This window comes from Pseudophryne corroboree, chromosome 1, assembly GCF_028390025.1.
Source record: "Pseudophryne corroboree isolate aPseCor3 chromosome 1, aPseCor3.hap2, whole genome shotgun sequence".
NCBI classification, from domain to species: domain Eukaryota; kingdom Metazoa; phylum Chordata; class Amphibia; order Anura; family Myobatrachidae; genus Pseudophryne; species Pseudophryne corroboree.
The window spans coordinates 36,640,681-36,654,155 of record NC_086444.1 but is presented as its reverse complement, the minus strand read 5'-3'; positions in this window follow the sequence as shown (position 1 = coordinate 36,654,155).

The following is a 13,475-nucleotide window of genomic DNA, read 5'->3' as shown; positions in this document are numbered from 1 at the left end:
GTACTAATTGTGTATCTATTTAGAACAGACACACACTTTTCGTGCATAATTGTGTCCAACTTTGTATGAGCCTCATAACGAGAGAAACGTTAAACAAGGGCCACAGTGCTGTCAGGGGCTCAGTACAAGTAATTGCGGTATGAATGAATGACGGAACACTTGTTACAATGTATCCGCAGCGGGCAATAAGCTGGTCTTTTAAGCTGTTGTGTCAATGATGACTGACAGATAGTTGTATTTGGCTTCGTGATCCTTACCTTACCCACAGTCATTGGGCTTCTGAAAAGTATTTACAGTGCAATTACAAGTGGCCACTCGCTCAGATAGAGTGCTGCCTGTTCGTCTCACCACAAGACCGTCTTCCTGCAGTTACTGTAGCTCTGCAGCATTGATTGGCGGCACTGTCTGCTTTTATTTCCGCACAACTCTGAGGATCGTTATACTCAGAATCAGAATCAGCTTTATTTTCCAGGTATACTTGTGTATACTAGGAATTTGTTTACGGTTTACAGTGCACCAGACACGAAGGGATCAAGTAAACAAGGGGTGGATGGGGGACGGGGGGGCGGGACGGGGGGGAGACGGTGGTGGGGGACGGGGGGGGGGGACATGTGCAGTCTTCAGAGAAAAGAACCATAGGGCACAGAGTGTTCATTACGTGCAGAAGAATAGAATAGAGCTCTTGATCACACTAAAGGTGTTTATGGACTCTGAGGGATGGGGCTAAACCAGTGGTTTCCAAACTTTTTTGAATCACGGCGCCCTAGAATATCAGAATTTTTTTCACGGCACCCCTAGGCCAAAAATTTCTTATTGAGAAATTTAGAAAGAAATATTACATGAAGTAGATTGCGTTTATATGTCATCCTTAGGGTCAGTTGTGTGGTGACTGGTGAGGGACAAGATTTGCTTCTGTTTGGCCACATATTTTATGACTGGCAGCCACCAGCACTGGTTTTGCCTATTATATTAACCATGAATAATTTAAATTGGTCCTGGAACTCCAACCCAGGGCACCCCTGCAAGTGTCCCGAGGCACCCCAGGGAGCCACGGCACACAGTTTGGGAACCTCTGGGCTAAACAAACTTCACTACAGATAATAGTACAAAACTAGGGATGGAAGAAGACACAGGGACTAATTCAGACCTGATTGCTCACTAGCTATTCTTTGCAGCGCTGCGATCAGATATTCGCCGCCTATAGGGGAGTGTATTTTTGCTTTGCAAGTGTGCGAATGCTTGTGCAGCCGAGCGGTACAAAGAAGTTTTGTGCAATTTCTGAGTCACCGAGAACGTACTCAGCTGCTGCGATCACTTCCGGAATTGACGTCGGACACCCACCCTGCAAACGCTTGGACACGCCTGCATTTTTCCAAACACTCCCAGAAAACGGTCAGTTGACACCCACAAACGCCCTCTTCCTTTCAATCTCCTTGCGATCGGCTGTGCGAATGGATTCTTTCGTTAAATCCATCGCTCAGCAACGATCCGCATTGTACCCGTGTGACGCGCCTGCGCATTGTGTTGCATACACATGCGCAGTTCTGACCTGATCGCAGCACTGCAAAAAACCTAGCGAGCAATCAGGTCTGAATTAGACCCTATATAGGGGAGATGTACTAAGCCTTGCATGATGATAAAGTGGAGAGAGATAAAGTACCAGCCAGTTTTAGTCCAATTTCCTGCTATTTCACAAAAAAAATAAAACAAAAAATAAAATAAAAAATTGTCCGTTCTGCGCATACTTTCTTTGCAGTGTCAGGTGGAATATGTAGATTGTAGACTCATTTTATTTTCTGAAAATTCTAACTCCTCTGAAAAAAAAAGCAAAGTGCAATTTGTTGGAGTACGACATAACCTGATATTGATGTTTGCATTTGACCAATCTGAAAAGTGACTAAGAAAATCTCAGCACCGGGGTGAGAATAGCCTTAGCGGTGAAATGGTTAATACAATGGGGGGGGGGGGGGGGGTATATTATTGCAATGATTTTTTTAAAATTCTATTAATTCAGACCTGATCGCAGCAGCAAATTTGTTCTCTAATGGGCAAGATATAACATGTGCAGAGAGAGTTAGATTTGGGTGGGTTATATTGTTTCTGTGCAGGATAAATACTGGCTGCTTTATTTTTACACTGCAACTTAGATTTCAGTTTGAACACACATCACCCAAATCTAACTCTCTCTGCACATGTTACATCTGCCCCCCTCCCCCCTGCACTGCACATGGGGGGTCATTTCGAGTTGATCGCTCGCTGCCGTTTTTCGCAGAGCAGCGATTAGGTCACTACTGCGCACGCGTATGCACAGCAATGCGCAGGCACGTCGTACGGGTACAAAGCGGATAGTTGCTGGGTGATGGATTTAACAAAGAATCCATGCGCCCAGCTGATCGTAAGGAGATTGACACGAAGAGGGCATTTGTGGGTGTCAACTTTCCATTTTCAGGGAGTGTTTGGAAAAACGCAGGCATGTTCGGGCGTTTGCAGGGCGGGTGTCTGACGTCAATTTCCGAGTCCAAAAAGACTGAAGTGATCGCAGCGGCTGAGTAAGTCCAGAGCTACTCAGAAACTGCACAAAACTTTTTCGGCCCGCTCGGCTCCACACGCGTCCGCACACTTGCAAAGCGAAAATACACTCCCCCGTGGGCGGCGAAAGGTCGACAGGGTTTCTAGGTCGACAGGGTCTCTAGGTCGACAGGTCAAAAGGTCGACATGAGCTTTTAATGTTTTTTTGGGTGTCGTTTTCTCCATACAGTGATCGGGAACCCCAACTAGTGCACCGTGTCCCCTCGCATGGTGAGCGCAAGGTGCCTCGCTCCGCTTGCGCTGCGCTCAGTACACGTTACTATTCCCAATCGAAGTCCGCGTGGATCGTGAAGTATGAAAAAGTTAAAAATAAAGTAAAAAAAACGTGAAAAACAAATGTCGACCTTTTGACCTGTCTACCTAGAACTTGTCGACCTAGAGACACTGTCGACCCAGAGACCCTGTCGTCCTAGTTACTGTCGACCTAGAGACCAGTTCCCGTATATAGTAAATCATTAGCAAGTATATGTAGCAGATGTTTTGTTACTGATCAGGGAAGGTGGGATGGACAGCTTCCTCTGGTGGGTGAAGTGAAGGAGAAAGTTTCTTGTGAACCTGTAACTAATGTTATACATTTTTAGTGGCATTGTATGAAATTTGTCAGCAATGTTTGTAGATAATGATAGGCGGTGTCACGTCTATCCCATCAAACATGATAGGAAAAAACAACAAAAACTACGATATAGTCACAGTTATCTTGAACGTATGAAATATTGAATAAAAGGGGCTATTACTTCTACCCATAATAAATATAATTGACAATCTAAACCACAAAAATAGAAAGTCACAATTGCGCACATGTGGCTGCCACTCTTAGTGAAGGAAATGAAGTTCCACCAACACTTCACAGAATCAAACAAAAGAGAATAGGAGACCTCCACACAAATAGTAGAGATGAGCGCCGGAAATTTTTCGGGTTTTGTGTTTTGGTTTTGGGTTCGGTTCCGCGGCCGTGTTTTGGGTTCGACCGCGTTTTGGCAAAACCTCACCGAATTTTTTTTGTCGGATTTGGGTGTGTTTTGGATTCGGGTGTTTTTTTCAAAAAACACTAAAAAACAGCTTAAATCATAGAATTTGGGGGTCATTTTGATCCCAAAGTATTATTAACCTCAAAAACCATAATTTACACTCATTTTCAGTCTATTCTGAATACCTCACACCTCACAATAATATTTTTAGTCCTAAAATTTGCACCTAGGTTGCTGGATGACTAAGCTAAGCGACCCTAGTGGCCGACACAAACACCGGGCCCATCTAGGAGTGTCACTGCAGTGTCACGCAGGATGTCCCTTCCAAAAAACCCTCCCCAAACAGCACATGACGCAAAGAAAAAAAGAGGCGCAATGAGGTAGCTGTGTGAGTAAGATAAGCGACCCTAGTGGCCGACACAAACACCGGGCCCATCTAGGAGTGTCACTGCAGTGTCACGCAGGATGTCCCTTCCAAAAAACACTCCCCAAACAGCACATGACGCAAAGAAAAAAAGAGGCGCAATGAGGTAGCTGTGTGAGTAAGATAAGCGACCCTAGTGGCCGACACAAACACCGGGCCCATCTAGGAGTGTCACTGCAGTGTCACGCAGGATGTCCCTTCCAAAAAACCCTCCCCAAACAGCACATGACGCAAAGAAAAATTAAAGAAAAAAGAGGTGCAAGATGGAATTGTCCTTGGGCCCTCCCACCCACCCTTATGTTGTATAAACAGGACATGCACACTTTAACCAACCCATCATTTCAGTGACAGGGTCTGCCACACGACTGTGACTGAAATGACGGGTTGGTTTGGACCCCCACCAAAAAAGAAGCAATTAATCTCTCCTTGCACAAACTGGCTCTACACAGGCAAGATGTCCACCTCATCATCATCCTCCGATATATCACCGTGTACATCCCCCTCCTCACAGATTATCAATTCGTCCCCACTGGAATCCACCATCTCAGCTCCCTGTGTACTTTGTGGAGGCAATTGCTGCTGGTCAATGTCTCCACGGAGGAATTGATTATAATTCATTTTAATGAACATCATCTTCTCCACATTTTCTGGATGTAACCTCGTACGCCGATTGCTGACAAGGTGAGCGGCGGCACTAAACACTCTTTCGGAGTACACACTTGTGGGAGGGCAACTTAGGTAGAATAAAGCCAGTTTGTGCAAGGGCCTCCAAATTGCCTCTTTTTCCTGCCAGTATAAGTACGGACTGTGTGACGTGCCTACTTGGATGCGGTCACTCATATAATCCTCCACCATTCTTTCAATGTTGAGAGAATCATATGCAGTGACAGTAGACGACATGTCCGTAATCGTTGTCAGGTCCTTCAGTCCGGACCAGATGTCAGCATCAGCAGTCGCTCCAGACTGCCCTGCATCACCGCCAGCGGGTGGGCTCGGAATTCTGAGCCTTTTCCTCGCACCCCCAGTTGCGGGAGAATGTGAAGGAGGAGATGTTGACAGGTCGCGTTCCGCTTGACTTGACAATTTTCTCACCAGCAGGTCTTTCAACCCCAGCAGACTTGTGTCTGCCGGAAAGAGAGATCCAAGGTAGGCTTTAAATCTAGGATCGAGCACGGTGGCCAAAATGTAGTGCTCTGATTTCAACAGATTGACCACCCGTGAATCCTTGTTAAGCGAATTAAGGGCTCCATCCACAAGTCCCACATGCCAAGCGGAATCGCTCCGTGTTAGCTCCTCCTTCAATGTCTCCAGCTTCTTCTGCAAAAGCCTGATGAGGGGAATGACCTGACTCAGGCTGGCAGTGTCTGAACTGACTTCACGTGTGGCAAGTTCAAAGGGCATCAGAACCTTGCACAACGTTGAAATCATTCTCCACTGCACTTGAGACAGGTGCATTCCACCTCCTATATCGTGCTCAATTGTATAGGCTTGAATGGCCTTTTGCTGCTCCTCCAACCTCTGAAGCATATAGAGGGTTTAATTCCACCTCGTTACCACTTCTTGCTTCAGATGATGGCAGGGCAGGTTCAGTAGTTTTTGGTGGTGCTCCAGTCTTCTGTACGTGGTGCCTGTACGCCGAAAGTGTCCCGCAATTCTTCTGGCCACCGACAGCATCTCTTGCACGCCCCTGTCGTTTTTTAAAAAATTCTGCACCACCAAATTCAAGGTATGTGCAAAACATGGGACATGCTGGAATTTGCCCATATTTAATGCACACACAATATTGCTGGCGTTGTCCGATGCCACAAATCCACAGGAGAGTCCAATTGGGGTAAGCCATTCTGCGATGATCTTCCTCAGTTGCCGTAAGAGGTTTTCAGCTGTGTGCGTATTCTGGAAAGCGGTGATACAAAGCGTAGCCTGCCTAGGAAAGAGTTGGCGTTTGCGAGATGCTGCTACTGGTGCCGCCGCTGCTGTTCTTGCGGCGGGAGTCCATACATCTACCCAGTGGGCTGTCACAGTCATATAGTCCTGACCCTGCCCTGCTCCACTTGTCCACATGTCCGTGGTTAAGTGGACATTGGGTACAACTGCATTTTTTAGGACACTGGTGAGTCTTTTTCTGACGTCCGTGTACATTCTCGGTATCGCCTGCCTAGAGAAGTGGAACCTAGATGGTATTTGGTAACGGGGGCACACTGCCTCAATAAATTGTCTAGTTCCCTGTGAACTAACGGCGGATACCGGACGCACGTCTAACACCAACATAGTTGTCAAGGCCTCAGTTATCCGCTTTGCAGCAGGATGACTGCTGTGATATTTCATCTTCCTCGCAAAGGACTGTTGGACAGTCAATTGCTTACTGGAAGTAGTACAAGTGGGCTTACGACTTCCCCTCTGGGATGACGATCGACTCCCAGCAGCAACAACAGCAGCGCCAGCAGCAGTAGGCGTTACACGCAAGGATGCATCGGAGGAATCCCAGGCAGGAGAGGACTCATCAGAATTGCCAGTGACATGGCCTGCAGGACTATTGGCATTCCTGGGGAAGGAGGAAATTGACACTGAGGGAGTTGGTGGTGGGGTGGTTTGCGTGAGCTTGGTTACAAGAGGAAGGGATTTACTGGTCAGTGGACTGCTTCCGCTGTCACCCAAAGTTTTTGAACTTGTCACTGACTTATTATGAATGCGCTGCAGGTGACGTATAAGGGAGGATGTTCCGAGGTGGTTAACGTCCTTACCCCTACTTATTACAGCTTGACAAAGGCAACACACGGCTTGACAAATGTTGTCCGCATTTCTGGTGAAATACTTCCACACCGAAGAGCTGATTTTTTTGGTATTTTCACCAGGCATGTCAACGGCCCTATTCCTCCCACGGACAACAGGTGTCTCCCCGGGTGCCTGACTTAAACAAACCACCTCACCATCAGAATCCTCCTTGTCAATTTCCTCCCCAGCGCCAGCAACACCCATATCCTCCTCATCCTGGTGTACTTCAACACTGACATTTTCAATCTGACTATCAGGAACTGGACTGCGGGTGCTCCTTCCAGCACTTGCAGGGGGCGTGCAAATGGTGGAAGGCGCATGCTCTTCACGTCCAGTGTTGGGAAGGTCAGGCATCGCAACCGACACAATTGGACTCTCCTTGTGGATTTGGGATTTCGAAGAACGCACAGTTCTTTGCGGTGCTTTTGCCAGCTTGAGTCTTTTCAGTTTTCTAGCGAGAGGCTGAGTGCTTCCATCCTCCTGTGAAGCTGAACCACTAGCCATGAACATAGGCCAGGGCCTCAGCCGTTCCTTGCCACTCCGTGTGGTAAATGGCATATTGGCAAGTTTACGCTTCTCCTCCGACAATTTTATTTTAGGTTTTGGAGTCCTTTTTTTACTGATATTTGGTGTTTTGGATTTGACATGCTCTGTACTATGCCATTGGGCATCGGCCTTGGCAGACGACGTTGCTGGCATTTCATCGTCTCGGCCATGACTAGTGGCAGCAGCTTCAGCACGAGGTGGAAGTGGATCTTGATCTTTCCCAAATTTTGGAACCTCAACATTTTTGTTCTCCATATTTTAATAGGCACAACTAAAAGGCACCTCAGGTAAACAATGGAGATGGATGGATACTAGTATACAATTATGGATGGACTGCCGAGTGCCGACACAGCGGTAGCTACAGCCGTGGACTACCGTACTGTGTCTGCTGCTAATATAGACTGGATGATTGATAATGAGATGAAATCAATATATATATGTATGTATATATAATATCACTAGTACTGCAGCCGGACAGGTAGATAATATATTTATTAGGTATTGGTAATGATGACTGATGACGGACCTGCTGGACACTGTCAGCTCAGCAGCACCGCAGACTGCTACAGTAAGCTACTATACTATAGTAGTATGTACAAAGAAGAAAGAAAAAAAAAACCACGGGTAGGTGGTATACAATATTATATATATATATATATATTATATACAATTATATATATATTAAACTGGTGGTGATTGATTATTAAACTGGTGGTCAGGTCACGTTGCAACTTGCAACTAGTACTCCGAGTCCTAAGCAGACAATCACAAAATATATTATTATACTGGTGGTCAGTGTGGTCACAACAATGGCAGTGTGGCACTGACTCTGGCAGCAAAAGTGTGCACTGTACGTTATATGTACTCCTGAGTCCTGCTCTCAGACTCTAACTGCTCCCCACTGTCAGTGTCTCCCCCACAAGTCAGATAATACACTTACAGTCACACTATCTAATCTATAAATATCACTTCAGCAAGTAGTATAGTAGTATACAGTATAGTAGTACTCCTCCTAATAATGCTCCCCAAAATACTGTGTCTCTCTCTTCTCTAAACGGAGAGGACGCCAGCCACGTCCTCTCCCTATGACTCTATAAATATCACTTCAGCAAGTAGTAGAGTAGTATACAGTATAGTAGTACTCCTCCTAATAATGCTCCCCAAAATAGTATACTGTGTCTCTCTCTTCTCTAAACGGAGAGGACGCCAGCCACGTCCTCTCCCTATGACTCTATAAATATCACTTCAGCAAGTAGTATAGTAGTATACAGTATAGTAGTACTCCTCCTAATAATGCTCCCCAAAATACTGTGTCTCTCTCTTCTCTAAACGGAGAGGACGCCAGCCACGTCCTCTCCCTATGACTCTATAAATATCACTTCAGCAAGTAGTAGAGTAGTATACAGTATAGTAGTACTCCTCCTAATAATGCTCCCCAAAATACTGTGTCTGAGTAGTATACAGTATAGTAGTACTCCTCCTAATAATGCTCCCCAAAATACTGTGTCTCTCTCTTCTCTAAACGGAGAGGACGCCAGCCACGTCCTCTCCCTATGACTCTATAAATATCACTTCAGCAAGTAGTAGAGTAGTATACAGTATAGTAGTACTCCTCCTAATAATGCTCCCCAAAATACTGTGTCTGAGTAGTATACAGTATAGTAGTACTCCTCCTAATAATGCTCCCCAAAATACTGTGTCTCTCTCTTCTCTAAACGGAGAGGACGCCAGCCACGTCCTCTCCCTATGACTCTATAAATATCACTTCAGCAAGTAGTATAGTAGTATACAGTATAGTAGTACTCCTCCTAATAATGCTCCCCAAAATAGTATACTGTGTCTCTCTCTTCTCTAAACGGAGAGGACGCCAGCCACGTCCTCTCCCTATGACTCTATAAATATCACTTCAGCAAGTAGTATAGTAGTATACAGTATAGTAGTACTCCTCCTAATAATGCTCCCCAAAATACTGTGTCTCTCTCTTCTCTAAACGGAGAGGACGCCAGCCACGTCCTCTCCCTATGACTCTATAAATATCACTTCAGCAAGTAGTAGAGTAGTATACAGTATAGTAGTACTCCTCCTAATAATGCTCCCCAAAATACTGTGTCTGAGTAGTATACAGTATAGTAGTACTCCTCCTAATAATGCTCCCCAAAATACTGTGTCTCTCTCTTCTCTAAACGGAGAGGACGCCAGCCACGTCCTCTCCCTATGACTCTATAAATATCACTTCAGCAAGTAGTAGAGTAGTATACAGTATAGTAGTACTCCTCCTAATAATGCTCCCCAAAATACTGTGTCTCTCTCTTCTCTAAACGGAGAGGACGCCAGCCACGTCCTCTCCCTATGACTCTATAAATATCACTTCAGCAAGTAGTAGAGTAGTATACAGTATAGTAGTACTCCTCCTAATAATGCTCCCCAAAATAGTATACTGTGTCTCTCTCTTCTCTAAACGGAGAGGACGCCAGCCACGTCCTCTCCCTATGACTCTATAAATATCACTTCAGCAAGTAGTAGAGTAGTATACAGTATAGTAGTACTCCTCCTAATAATGCTCCCCAAAATACTGTGTCTCTCTCTTCTCTAAACGGAGAGGACGCCAGCCACGTCCTCTCCCTATGACTCTATAAATATCACTTCAGCAAGTAGTAGAGTAGTATACAGTATAGTAGTACTCCTCCTAATAATGCTCCCCAAAATACTGTGTCTCTCTCTTCTCTAAACGGAGAGGACGCCAGCCACGTCCTCTCCCTATGACTCTATAAATATCACTTCAGCAAGTAGTAGAGTAGTATACAGTATAGTAGTACTCCTCCTAATAATGCTCCCCAAAATACTGTGTCTGAGTAGTATACAGTATAGTAGTACTCCTCCTAATAATGCTCCCCAAAATACTGTGTCTCTCTCTTCTCTAAACGGAGAGGACGCCAGCCACGTCCTCTCCCTATGACTCTATAAATATCACTTCAGCAAGTAGTAGAGTAGTATACAGTATAGTAGTACTCCTCCTAATAATGCTCCCCAAAATAGTATACTGTGTCTCTCTCTTCTCTAAACGGAGAGGACGCCAGCCACGTCCTCTCCCTATGACTCTATAAATATCACTTCAGCAAGTAGTATAGTAGTATACAGTATAGTAGTACTCCTCCTAATAATGCTCCCCAAAATACTGTGTCTCTCTCTTCTCTAAACGGAGAGGACGCCAGCCACGTCCTCTCCCTATGACTCTCAATGCATGTGTGAAAATGGCGGCGACGCGCGGCTCCTTATATAGAATCCGAGTCTCGCGAGAATCCGACAGCGGGATGATGACGTTCAGGCGTGCTCGGGTTAACCGAGCAAGGCGGGAGGATCCGAGCCTGCTCGGACCCTTGGAAAAAAGCTGAAGTTCGGGCGGGTTCGGATTCAGAGGAACCGAACCCGCTCATCACTAACAAATAGCGCACACAAAAAAAATATTTACATCAGTTTGTTGAGTCAATCTCCGAATAATCTTTCAATGGATTTATAACCTCAAAAGGAGACAAAAATATATAATAGAGTGATATCTTCAAAACATTTACTACTACGGATTTTTATGAGGAAACTCGTACCCGTGGGTTTGTCTACCAGGTTAGTGATAGACCAAATGCACGTCTGGGAACCAGAAATAGACTGTGAAGCTTCTTCACAGAAAATCTTCCTCCCGTCCCTTTAGATGGTAACTCTTCCGGGTTCACATGTGGGTACAAGAGATCACCACAATAGTCTAAAACCACAACATTTTTATTTTCTAAACATGAATAAAAATTAGCCTCCCACCCTTATAGGTGGTCTGCTAACAACAAGTAGACCAAAAAAACTTTAGAAATCTGGCCAAGATGTTAAACAGCAAGCATTGGACTCCTACCAGATGGAATGGTCTACCATATAATGTAGACAATATCACAGGATTAATGGAAAGACCTCAGGCGTCCCTGGAAAACAGTCCCTTCATCCTGGGTAGTAGTCCTTAGTCTGCTGGGCCCCTCCTCACCGACGCGTTTCAATACACATAGGTATCTTTATCAAGGTATGAGGAGGATAAACACTCATGGGAATTTATACCCTAGACATGGATCTCCTGACCTTTCCCTATTCCCAGTGGTGCAAGTAGAAATGTTTTCTTAGTGGTACTGAGTATCGAAAATGGGTGTGGTCCTGTGTTGTGAGGGGGCGTGGTAAGATGCTGGTAGTGGGAGTGGCTACTAGCGGCCCCTTTTTGTGGGGAATCTGGAGGCAAGGCTAAAAATATATAGTAATGTCTCCAGTATAATAGAAATATATAGTGATACCTCCAGTATAATAGAAATATATAGTAATGCTCCCAATTTAATAACAATATATAGTAATGCCTCCATTATAACAGGAAAATATAGCCACTGGCGCGCTCCCAGTAACCCTGACAAAGTGGGAGGAGCCGTCATGCGGCCAAGCACGGAAGCACCATGGTCTTGTTGCTTTGTGGCACATTATAATTGTGGTAATTGCAAAGTGTGTGGCAGGTGGTACTGCGTACCCGCTGCCAAATTCTTAAGGGTACTCCGTACCCGAGCGTACCCGCATACTTGCACCCCTGCCTATTCCTATATCCATATTACACCAAACCCCTCATCAAAGCGGGAAAATAAGAACTTTTGCACAACCCGAAATGGACTTTGAGTGTTTATCCTCCTCATACCTTTTATAATTGACAATCTGCATGTGATCAAACAACATTGGTGTTATGGGTTTAGGCAGAGGCAAAGCCAACACATAGCAACATTTGGAAGGTGCCCCTGTCCCAGTGCTTCTAGAGAGACACCCCTCCGCAGCAGTTGTCAATATTGGTCGACAGTAACTAGGTCGACAGGGTTTCTAGGTTGACAGGGACTCTAGGTCGACATGTTCTAGGTTGACAGGTCAAAAGGTCGACATGAGTGTTTCATAAAAAAAATGTTAAACTTTCTTTATACTTAATGATCCACGTGGACTACGATTGGGAACGGTAACCTGTGCCAAATGCAGCGGTAGTGGAGCGAGGCACTTTGCCCGAAGCATGGCGAGCAAAGCGAGCCATGCGAGGGGACACGGTGCACTAATTAGGGTTCCCGGTCAATGTACGGAGAAAACGACACCCCAAAAAAAACAAAAAAACTCATGTCGACCTTTTGACTTAGACCATGTCAACCTAGAAACCCCGTCGACTTAGAATCCCTGTCAACCTAGTTACTGTCAACCAATAGTGGTCAACCTAGACACTGTTGACCTAAGTGTGGTCTACCTTCCATACCAGACCTGTCAATTTTATGCCCCATAGTAGTGCCTTAGTTCATTTTCTGAACCATAGTAGTGCCTAAGTTAATGTTATGCCCCATAGTAGTGCCATAGTTTATTTTCTGAACCATAGCAGTGCCCTAATTCATATTATGTCACAGTGTAGGGCTGCCAGTACACATTATGCCGCACAGTGCCACCAATTCACATAATAACATACATGGCAGTATTCAATTGTTTTGCATGCAAAATGTCCCACCTAAAGTGACATGAGATTGCAGGGTTCAATTCAATTGTGTTTTTCTCATGTTGATTACGCTCATATGGGATGGGTTTAGCCATGTAAAACAGCTAAACCTGACCAAAGTGCTGAGCGCGATCACGAAAATGCCCAAAATGGATCACTTTTCTTGCATTTCGGGTGGTGGTGAACTGAAATGCAGATGCCGCCAGCCATTATGCCTGAACGGAGCTACAATTGAATAGATCTCGTGGATTCTGGCGAACAAAACATTTGAATTACGCCCACAGTGCCTCCACTTCATATTGTGCCACATTACAGTGCCCCACTTCACAGTATGTAACATTATTATTATTATTATTATCCTTTATTTATATGGCGCCACAAGGGTTCCGCAGCGCCCAATTACAGAGTACATAAACAAATAATCAAACAGGAAAACAGCAACTTACAGTTGATGACAATATGGGACAAGTACAGGGTAAATAAACATAGCTACATCAGCAGATGACACTGGAATAAGTATCAGGTGGCAGAAGACTGCTGGATTTGGTGCAGCTGAAGATTATTAAAGTAAGAAAAGGGTAAGCACATGAGGGAAGAGGGCCTTGCTCGTGAGAGCTTACATTCTAAAGGGGAGGAGTAGACAGACATG